Source organism: Vitis riparia, chromosome 13 (assembly GCF_004353265.1).
Source record: "Vitis riparia cultivar Riparia Gloire de Montpellier isolate 1030 chromosome 13, EGFV_Vit.rip_1.0, whole genome shotgun sequence".
NCBI lineage: Eukaryota > Viridiplantae > Streptophyta > Magnoliopsida > Vitales > Vitaceae > Vitis > Vitis riparia.
In genome coordinates, this window is record NC_048443.1 from 22,804,482 (window position 1) to 22,816,904 (window position 12,423).

The following is a 12,423-nucleotide window of genomic DNA, read 5'->3' on the forward strand; positions in this document are numbered from 1 at the left end:
ATCTAAGAAACCATGTAGCCAAATCATCTCCTTTCCAGCTTCAGTTGCTGCAACATACTCAGCTTCTGTAGTAGACAAAGTAACAATCTTCTGTAGATTTGAAACCCATGATATAGCTGTACCACCTAGAGTAAAAACAAACCCAGTAGTACTCTTTCTACTATCAATATCACCAACAAAATCAGCATCTACATAACCCTGCAATTTCAAACTTGCACCTGTGAAGCAAAGACATGTATCTAATGAACCCTTCAGATATCTTAGAATCCACTTGACTGCCTCCCAATGCTGCTTTCCAGGCCTACTCATGAATCTGCTCACAACTCCCACTGCATGTGCAATGTCTGGCCTTGTACACACCATAGCATACATCAAGCTGCCAATAGCTGAGGCATAGGGCACCTTACTCATATGGTCCCTTTCTTCTTCTGTTTTCGGTGACTGTTCTTTGCTTAGTTTGAAATGGCTTCCCAAGGGTGTGCTCACTGGTTTAGCTTCATTCATGTTGAACCTGCTGAGAACTTTCTTCACATACTCTGATTGTGAAAGCTTCAATGTACCATTAGCCTTATCTCTAACGATTCTCATACCAAGGATTTGCTTTGCAGCTCCCAAATCCTTCATTGCAAATTGTTTGGACAATTGCTTCTTCAAATTATTAATCTTCTCAATGTCAAACCCTGCAATAAGCATATCATCCACATACAACAGTAATATGATGTAAGAATTGTCAAAAGACTTAACATAGCAACAGTGATCAGCTTCACATCTCTTGAACCCAATTCTATGCATAAAACTGTCAAACTTCTTGTACCACTGTCTAGGAGCTTGTTTAAGGCCATACAAGCTCTTTCTCAGTTTGTAGACTAGACTCTCTTGTCCCTGAACAATGAACCCTTCTGGCTGAATCATGTAAAGGTCTTCCTCCAAGTCACCATGAAGGAATGCTGTCTTCACATCTAACTGTTCAAGATGTAAGTTTTCTGCAACCACCATTCCAAGTACAAGTCTAATTGTTGACATCTTCACAACTGGAGAAAATATCTTTGTGTAGTCAATGCCCTCCTTCTGCTGGAACCCTTTAACAACTAATCTGGCCTTGTAACGTTTGCTACCATCATGCTCATTCTTTATTCTGTATACCCACTTGTTGTGCAAAACCTTCTTTCCTATTGACAATTCAGTTAGTTCCCATGTCTGATTCCCCAACAGGGAATCCATCTCATCCTTCATGGCTAACTCCCACTTGCTTGAATTCTCATCTTGCAAGGCTTCATCATAACACTCTGGCTCACCACCATCAGTCAATATGAGATAATTTAAAATAGGTGAATAACGCTACAGAGGTCTAATGTTCCTGGAAGATCTGCGAACTTCAGCTACAGGTGTACTCAAATCTACCTGTGAATTTACATTCTCTTTATCTTCTTCACCCCCTTTTTGGACAGTATTTTCAGTCAATTCATCTAAGTTGACAAACTTAGATTTCTTTTTATCTATCTCTGTAACATCTAACATTGACCTGTCCTTGTACATAACCTGTTCATTAAATATCACATTTCTACTTCTGATGATTTTCCTGTTTTGTTCATCCCAAAACCTATAGCCAAATTTCTCATTACCATAGCCAATGAAAAAACATATTTTTGACTTTGCGTCAAGTTTACTACGAGCATCAGAATCAATATGAACATAAGAAACACAACAAAAAACTTTTAAATGTGAAAACTTCACCTCTTTACCGCTCCAAACCTCCTCAGGAAGTCTGAACTCCATGGGAACTGATGGTCCTCGGTTTATCAAGTAAGCTGCAGTGCTAACAGCATCAGCCCAAAAAGTTTTTGGTAGTCCAGCATGCAACCTCATACTTCTAGCACGCTCATTGAGAGTTCTGTTCATGCACTCAGCCACACCATTCTACTGTGGTGTCCCAAGAATGGTCTTCTCCATCCTAATTCCCTGTGCAGCACAATACTCACTGAACCCTCCATCTATGTACTCTCCTCCATTATCTAATCTTAGACATTTTACTTTCAAGCCTGTTTCTGTCTCAACCATGGCCTTCCATTTCTTAAAAGTTTCAAATACATCAGATTTATTTTTCAGAAAATAAACCCATACCTTTTTACTTGAGTCATCAATAAAAGTGATGTAGTACCTTGAACCTCCTAGGGATGCAACCGGAGAAGGCCCCACAAATCAGTGTGTACTAGTTCTAATTTTTCAGCCTTCGGTGTCCTGCCAGTTTTCAAGAAGCTCACCTTTTTTTGCTTTCCTAAGATGCAGCTTTCACACATGTCAAAATCAATGGACTTCAATTCTGGTAATTTTCCTTTTGACAGCAACATCTTCATCCCTTTCTCACTCATGTGACCAAGTCTGCGATGCCATAGGCTTGTATCAGTGCTTGCATCAGCAACTGCAATTGTGTCTCTTGGACATGAGGTCATATACAGAGTACCAGTCTTCTTTCCGCGAGCCAATACCCTAGCTCCATTTGTAACCTTCCAAGTACCACCAACAAATAGTATTGCATGTCCTTCATCATCAAGTTGTCCAACAGAAATCAAATTCCTCCTCAGGTCAGGAATATGTCGAACCTTCTCTAGTAACCAAACAGACCCATTGGGCAACGATATCCGGACGTCTCCCAGACCCACAACATCCAAGGCTGAACCATCAGCCAAATACACCTTACCAAAATCACCTGCAACATAATTCTGTATGATTTCTCGGTGTGGAGTGGTATGAAACGAAGCTCCTGAATCCAAAACCCAATCATCAAGTGGACTGTCTACTGCAAGAAGTAATGCATCTTGTATCTCTTCTGTTACAGCATTAGCAGAATTATCTTCATTCTTCTTCTTAGGGCTTTTTCATTGCTTTTTAAAGTGACCTATTTTCCCACAATTCCAGCATTGTACTTGTTGGCCTGATCTAGATTTGTTTCTGTTCCGATTAAAATTTCTGGAATTTGATCTACCCTGATTTGAATTTTTGTTATTACCTCTACCTCTTGTCTCAAGGTTTAGGGCAGAACCAGATCCTGAGGTTTCACCTGCATCTCTTCGGCGAATCTCCTCAGCCAGAATTAAATCTCATATATCATTGTACTTGAGCTTTTCCTTTCCCGTAGAATTGCTTACTGCCATCCTCATTGCCTCCCAACTGTTTGGCAAAGAAGCCAAGACGATCAGAGCACGAATCTCATCATCAAAATCAATTTCTACAGACGACAATTGATTTGTGATTGTATTAAATTCATTCAGATGTTGTGCTACTGATGCATTCGCTGCCATCTTCAAATTAAACAATTTCTTCATCAGATGCACCTTATTGTTTGCGGACGACTTTTCATACATACCGGACAAAGCCTTCATCAAATCTGCTGTGGTCTTCTCCTTTACAACATTATGTGCAACAGACCTAGACAGAGTTAACCTAATAACTCCTAGAACCTGTCTGTCAAGAAGCGCCCATTCCTCAGCCTTCATACTCTCAGGTTTTGTCCCCAAAAGAGGTAGATGCAATTTCCTCCCATAGAGATAATCTTCAATCTGCATCTTCCAATACGCAAAGTCTGTGCCATCAAACTTTTGTATTCCAGACGCCTTTCCTGCTTCCTCTACCATTGCTCCCACTCAAACCTAACCCTAGGCTCTGATACCAATTGTAGGGAATTAAACCGAATTCCTAACCCGTGAGAAACAAAATTAGAGAAAACAAACGCCAAAGAAAAACAATCACACGCACAAGACAGTGTTTACGTGGTTCGGCAATTTGCCTACATTCACGGAGTTGCAGGGATATCACTATTATCAGGGAAGAATACATAGTACAATCTGGCGGCTACAATATTCTCTATATATATATAACACAGCAACCCTACCACACTAAAAAACCCTAATTACAAAAGGTGGTTCCACAATGGGCTAAACGGGCCCAACAGGCCTCAATAAATCTCCCATTAAAAAGCCATGCAATATTATTCGGGTCGGGTTGTCAAACCGGATCAAACAAAAACTAGGCTCCACAAAGCCCAACAAAGGTCACAATGAGGATCTAGATGAGCCCCTCAATGAAGAGTCCTGAAAGTATCTCAAAAAAATTAGGCCATATGAGTGTCAATGGGCCACTAAGAGATGACTATGAGTCAAGCAAGAAGCACATGAAAACACCTAGTATCATGTATTCAAAAAGGATAAAATAGAGGGTCCACAATATGATACTTTAAAAATATAAAAAACTATTTTTTATTAGACGTAGTAGGGATTCATTCATTATTTTTGAGTATTTTTCTAAAATAAATATTGAAATTTTCATCTTATGGGAAAATCTTTCATTCATATGCAATGGTATGAAATGAATAAATTTAACTTCTTTGAGAACACACAACTAATGTTACACATTATTCAATTCTTTAGTTTGTGGGTAAAATAATGATTCATACTTAATTGTGTGAAAATTATTACAGATAATTATTTTTTTCATAAACTAACAAGATTGTTAGATTGAAAATGATCTAACTTTTTTTTTTTTTTTTTTTTTTTTTTTTAAATATCAAGATTTGTGTATGAAATTGATGATCCTAAACCCTTATACCATATCTATGGACCATTCCATGTAGTCGTGACTTGTGAATATCTTATTCATGTTGTGGGTATGCATGGTTAGCTCATTTATTTGCAATTGCTTTATAAGTAAAATTAGCTCAAATATTGAAATACAAAAAAATAGTCACAGTAAAAGAATGTGATACTATGGACCCGTGTTTTTCATGTGCATTCTCACTTGACGACAAAACTCGTTTTTTAATTATTGAAAAATATGATTTTTTGAAAAAGACATGGAGTTCCATTTATTTTTGTTTTATTTTAAAAGGGAAAACAAAATAAGAAAGAAAACCCTAAATATGACTCTTCACTTGGAAAAGACAGTTTATGGAAAATCAAAGTCGGGTCTAGGGGTTAGGTTACTTATTGGGAAGGTACGGTGAAAAATCGTAACAACTCTCTAAGTCTTTAAAAATGGGTCTCAACCAAATAAGGTGAGACAAGTGTGACAATTGATAAGGAAATTAATGGATACCGATGAAATGATCAAATAATAAAACGAATTATGCATGTGAATAAGCAAAGTGGGAGTGATATCGTACCTTAACAACATGTAATAATGCGCTATCATGAAACGGGATTAGTGTATAATAATGAATACAAAATATATCACATGTGTCACAAAACAGAACAAGATACTATCAATGTCAATTATGCACTTCACTCAAATCATTTTTAAAGAAAATATCATGGATGTTGGGCCCCCACCAAAGCCCAATTGATTTTGCATGAATTAATCTCACAAAGTCCATTGTTTCAGAATTATGAAAATTCATTAATATTTATTAAAAATTGAGAAAATCGAAAAAAATGGATTTTTGGTGACCTTAAACCCTAAGGAAAGAAGGAAAGAAAAAAAAAAAGACTTAAAATTATTCAAAAACCATAGTGAGATTAAAATTATTTGAAAAACTAGATTTTTGAAAATTGGAATTTTGAAAATTATTTGAAAATTAAATTTGAAATTGTTCAAAAATTAGAATTTTGAAAATTACTTGGAAATTGGAACTTTAAAAAATAAATTTGAAAGTTGGAATTTTGAAAATTAAATTTGAAAATTGGAGTTTTGAAACTTAAATTAAAAAAATTAGAATTTTGAAAAATAAAATTTGGCATAAAAGATGAAGAAACAATAGGATGACACGTGTTCTTTTGGTGGTGCACTGGAGGGTGGAATTTTAAAGTTGATTAAAAGAAATATGCATTGAAAGATTGAAGGATAGATCACATGTCTCTCAAAATAAAGCAGAGGGAGGGGCCATGCGTGCATGTAGAAGTAGGCCTAGGGTATTCTCTCTGTAATGCTGGAGGACTAGAGGAATTAATATTTTCAGTTTGTTTGACCATTCCATGGTTCTCCCCTTTCTATAATGTTCATTCTCAAATCACCACCTAAAGATACTGTGATGGGTGAGCCGTGTGGAATGAAACTCCCGGCATGTCAAAATAAGGTCCACTTAATGGAATGATGGAAGACTGAGAAAGACGCATACTATAGAGATGCTCCTTATTGATCTGAATGAAGACACCAACAACTTCCATAATCATGTAACTTTATTTTGACATCAACAACAATAGGATTTCCAAGGTAACTCAGTTCGGCTTCAAGTTCAACTATATGTCTAGGGATCCTTGACTTGTTCACACTTTTCGGGTGCTTTCAAAGCATCTTTCTTAGATGTTTTGAACCTATTTTTGTGAACGAGGTGCTTATCCTCATTTACCTCTATAGCTCCATTAGTTTCATTCACTTCAGGAACCATCCCTCCATTAATATCTCCCATAATGGAGCATGCCATGCATGTGACTATCTGCGGGTTGAAGTTTTGGCATTTCATCTTACCTATTCATTGATAGTGCTATTTTCATCACTAACTTCCAAGCCAGCATGCATATTCGGTGTCAAAATTGTATGCATGGGTAGAGGGGACTTCCAACAAACATGTTGACTCTTGGGATCTCGGCATGAAGAATATCACGATGAATGGCTAAAGGAAGTTCAGAGATTGATGGTGTAGAACATTCGCTGGAAATTGGACATGTCAACCATCTTTGGAAAGGTGGCCATGCATGGCTAAAATTACATGCACACGGGAAACTGGAAGGAAGAGGTAAATGTGGGATAGGTAGTGGAGTGATTGGGAAGCGGGTGAAGGATAAGCTGAAGGTGGTGGGTATGGTGATGAGTTTTGGGTTTGGTGGTGAAGGACTTTAATGGGAGGCTTTGGGAAGGATGAGTTGATGCCAGAGTTTCTGCTGGTACAAATCTGCAAAGGAGCTACATAATTTTACCATCCTCGAATGAGACACGCGATGATTCCAAGCAAGATGGCCATGCAAGTTGAACCCACATGTGTGTGAGCCCGGGATGGAGTGGTTAAGTAGCAAACTATTTGGGAATTACAGAACCTGAACTCTCATCATAATGTGTGGATACTGCCAAGTATTGAAGATGCCAAGGTTGGGAACAAGCAGAAACTGGCCATGTGTGTACCGAAGTGGCCATGCATGCGGATTGCATGCACATGGGAAATAATGAAGAGTTTATGAGAGATGAATAGTGGGACAAGTGGTGGAGGTGGCAGGTTCAGTGAGTATGAAGGATATGAACTGGTGGGTATGAAGGGTGACAATGCTGTTGGTGGTGGGTATGAAGGATGACAAGGTTGGAAGCAGACAAGACTTGGTCACATGTAGACTGAAGTGGCCATGTGTGTGAATAGTGGGCACATAGGGAATGATAGAAATGAACTAATAATAATGGGACCCATCTTCAAATGCATTTCTTAAGTTTTCTAGGACCAATCATTTCATTGAATTTTTCATGTCAAATTCTGCCCGCATCCTTAGCTGTGCTATCCCTCCAATTATTAGACTCATTATAGGTTGATTGTCACGAGAAAGACATTGCTTTACTCAAAAATCCAAAAACATGATAGACCATTGAGGCATCTAGGGACACTCTCAGCTTCAGAAATAGTTTTCTTAAGGGCCTTAGAATTCTGAGATTGGAACCAGTTCATTTTCTAAAAAGGTTTCTTGTGTGTCTTATCGTTGTACTCCTAGTTTTAGGACTGAGGAAGTCAAATGACTTCATAATCTCTATAGGCCTTAGCTCATATAATAGACAACTCAGGGCACTACACTCAGAATCATCCTTGGACTATCTGAAAATAAACATGTTTTAACTTATACTTGATTATTCATTGAAACTGGTTTTTGGTCTTCACAAATATGTTGTTTCCATTCCAGAAACTCCTATGATCAAACCACTTCTTATCACCATCTATAACATCGACTATATTTCCTGAAAATAAGTACAAACCTTTCGGAAAAACAAAATGATAAAATCTACTTGATCACATCGCCTTCTTTATGAGGTTTTTAATGAGAATATCCAATGTTAAAAGATATTAAAATTATTTGATGAGTGAGAATATTAAATCAAATGTTAATAAGATAAACCTAAAGAAGAAATAAGTAAGAAGAGCATGAAGTAACACATTGTAACTAGCTTTGTCATGTCAACTAGTTAATAACAACTTCAAGAAGAGGTTTTGCGTACTAGTATGATCCTACTTAATCTATGTTGGTCTAGCTTCATAATCATGCTTTTATTATCATTCTTTTTTTTAGGTTGGTTGTAACCTTATTAAGTAAAGAAAAGGGAAATAATTTACATGTAATCTATTTTCTCATTCTCTCTCTTTGTTATCTTTGACTTTTCAATTAACCTAATATTATTTTCAAGTTTAACATTTGAATGAAGTAAAATTATTTGTAACTATATTTTTACATGAAAACTTATTCATGTTAAGAAACTAATCCATATTTCTCATTTTTTAGGTTGACAGTAACTTTATTCATTAAATAATAAGGAATGTTACATAACATAGTTAATAAAAAAGTAGTCATTTTGAAATTAAATGAACAAAGAAATATTGACTTTCATTCTATATTTTACCTTAAAAGACAATAAATGAATATATTACAAATGGTCAAGTTTTCTCTTTCATTTTCTTATTATCTTTTGACTTTTGAATTAATCTAGTATTATTTTTAACCTATGGTTCAACATAAGTAGTCAATTTGATCCTCTTTTTTTGCTACTTGTATGTAAGATGATGAAGTCCTAGTTTTAAAAATAACTATTGAGAGAATACATCGTTTCATCAACCATTATTCCCAAACAATTATTTCTTATATCTGTCGAATGTTTTAAATAAATATAAAATTAACCAAATCAGAAATATGCAAAATATTATTATTTGAAGCACCACTTTTTCTTAAAATTATGTAACAAATGAAGAGGGAGAGATTGCAACAAATATGAAAAGAAGAAAATAAAGGGATGAGTATAGGAAATGAATAAATGGTTGAGGGAATTGAAAAATGTTTCGTTATTAAAGTCCTAGCCATTTGTAATCATACAATATTTTTTTAGAATATTAAAGATTAAGAAATAAATGGTGTGCTTACCATAAACTATTACGTTTTTGGCATTTGACTTAAATTATTTATATTTTAGTTTTAGGAAACTATATTTATAAAGTTTTTGTGTTGGTAAATTACCTTTTTACATTTGATTAAGATTAGGAAACTATTGGTTTAAGGTTAGCCATAAAATTCTATAAATATGCAGTTTTAAATAGAACTTTGTGAGAGAAAAAAAAGGTTAGCAAAGAGTGAAGAGAGATAGGCAAAATGTATATTGGATTTTGTTAGAGAAAGGCTGAGAAAGTTTGAATTGTATATTTTTGAAGTTTATTAATAATGGAAGTAAATAATTATCCTTAACCACATAAATTTTTTGTCTTCTCTATTTTATTTTGGTTTTCTTATTGTGTTTAAGTATTGTGATTTTCCTTGCAAGTGGTATTAGAGTCAAGGTATTAAGGTTATAAGAAAAATTATTTTGAAGATGATGTCAAATATAATATATGATATTGAGCTCTTTGATAGAAGTGCAACTAGGACTTCTCAAAGCGTTACAAGGCAAGAAACTAGGGATATGTCAAATAAGGAATGAGAAAAATTAGAAGCAAGAACATAAGTACTATTTTATTAAGTCTAGCTCTTGAAATAAAGTATAGTGTTTTGAATGAGAAATCTTCTTTTGATTTATGGGAAAAGATAGAAAAAAAATTATATGTCAAAATCCCTAACAAATAGATCATATTTGAAGAAACAACTATTGAATTGAAGATGGATGAAAGAATAGATGTTAGTGATCATATAAATAAATTTTGTAAGTGCATCACTTAATTATTAAGCGTAGAGGTTAAGATTAATGAGGAAGATCGAACCATTATTTTATTGGCATCCCTACCAAAATCATATGAAATAGTGATGACTATGCTTTTAGTTGGAAAGACAATGTTAATAGTGGATGAGATGTCAATTGGTTTTTTACATACAAAAAAAAAAATAAAAAAATTAAGTAACTAAGTTGTTAATTTAATACTTGACAAACTCTTGTGATGGAATTTGAATCACATCATGGTAAAAGCAATTGTGAGGGAGGTATTGTGATAGGAGAGATGATAATTCCCAATCACACTTTTGGAGGAATATGAAGTGTTATTGCTACCACAAAAAAAAGGATATAACATATGATACTATGAAGACTTGACAAACCAGCTAGATGCAAGGAAAAATCAAGAATCTTAAGAGACTTCAAATTTTACTAATATTGTTGATAAAGAGTTTGATAAGAAGGATGATGTTTTTTCTATTATAGTTTATCAAAATTTCACTAACTCTTAGATTTTACGTGTTCATTTCATATGGATCCATATAAGGAGTGGTTGGATACCTATAAGGAATATGATGCTAGTACCGTTTGAATGGGCAACAATTCAAGCTCTGAAATCAATAGGATTGGTACCATAATGGTGAAGATGCTTGATGGTGTTGTGAGGACATTGACTAACACTAAGCATGTTCCTAAGGGTTTAAGGACGTGACCTTCAAGGTTAAGGCTACTAAGAGCAGCTTGGATTAGGCCATCATAGGAAAGAGACTTGATTTAGATGATATTTTACTTTTAGGGGAATATCTTCGGGGATTAAGGCCACTAGGGATTTTTTGGATTAGGTTATTTATGAAGAGGCTTGATGTGGAGGGTATTTGACACTTAAACAAATTCCCTTGAATGTTTAAAGCCACTAGGGGCCACTTGGATTAGGTCATTTAAGGAGAGGCTTGATTTAGGTGAATGCCTTTGAAGGTTTGAGCCAGTAGGGGCTATTTGGATTAAACTAGAGAAAGACTCAATATAGATAATATTGTACCTTTAGGTGAAGTGGTTTGAGGGTGTGGGCTACTACAAGTGATTTAGATTAGGTTGTCATAGGAGAGACTTGACAATATACTATTTCACACTTAGGTGAAAACCCTTGAGGGTGTAAATATAGCCATCCCAATTGTGATACTTTATTAATAATATATTTCACACTTAGGTGAAGACCCTTGAGGGTGTAGATATAGGCATCCTAATTGTGATACTTTATTAATAACACTTGTGTAAGTTGCATGCCAAGGTTGAGGTATTTTTGTTCCATCTAGATGCTCTATGTGATAAGCTCTTTGTATTTACAATTTTAAAATGTGCTATGACTCTTCCTAGTTTGACTGTAGTTTCATTTTTATGGGTTCTTGATGTTTTCAAAAACATTTATCAATACCAGTTCTCCTTTTTTAAAGTGCCCATCATAGACTTTCTTGTTGCAAGAGGATGCTACATGTTATTCATAATCAATTGTTCTCATGGTGAACACCTTTCATTTTTCTTCAAGCATGCCAATTCCAATACCATGCTTACAAGGTCATGTTTTTTTCTAAGTGTTGGCATGCATGTTGATTTTAGTGGGAATAATGGCTTTGGTTTTGTATTTGACGATGAATGGGGTTTTTTTGGTGGCTTCTCATTAGTTGTTTTATATGCCCAAGGGAGATTGACAATTGTTGCTCTTAGTTTCCTTTTGCCTTATCCAATCTTTTCTTAATGTAAATTAATAACACTTTGTTAGGAACCTTTTCCTATCCATTTCCTTGTGGGTGTCATGGGGTAGAGTATATGTCGACTATTTTGAGATCATTGCACAAGCTTTTGAATTCTTTGTAATCAAACTATCTCTATCGGTGATTAATGTTCAAGGTAAGGAGTAGTGGGTCTCAACCTTGTCTCAAATTTTGTTTTACTTTTCAATCCTAATATAAACGACTATCACGTCTTCTAGAGATATGGACTGCCTTTTATACTTAACACTATTTTTATTCTTTCCAAGACTTAGGTAAAGTATCAATGAGATACTCAACAACAAAGGTTTTAGGTAGCTTAATATGCTCATTTTGAAGGTCACTAATTAAGGTATAATATGCATGGATTAATTGAAATGATACATCTCTATCATGAATGTCTTACTCATATTATGAATATGATTCATTTGATTTGTTATAAGCAACCGCTTTATAGGTTAAAATTATGTTAATCATATATTGAAATACAACAAAATAGCTTGATATGGAAATGGAATATGGTACTGAATTGCAATGTCTAAATAATTTATTTTTTATAAATTAAAACTAACCATTTTTAACATGGTTGGACATAAATAATAAAGCGACTCAGATGTAGGATAATGGCTTATATAGTAGGTCGTGGCTCGTATTACTAGCAATTGTAGTAGCAAAGACATTGTAGACCCGTAGGATTATGTGGTGGTATCCCAAGGCAAGTTGAATTTAACCAGGTAGAATGTTTCCCTTTGCAATCATTTGTGCATTTGCCCAAGGTAGTGCAAGGAAA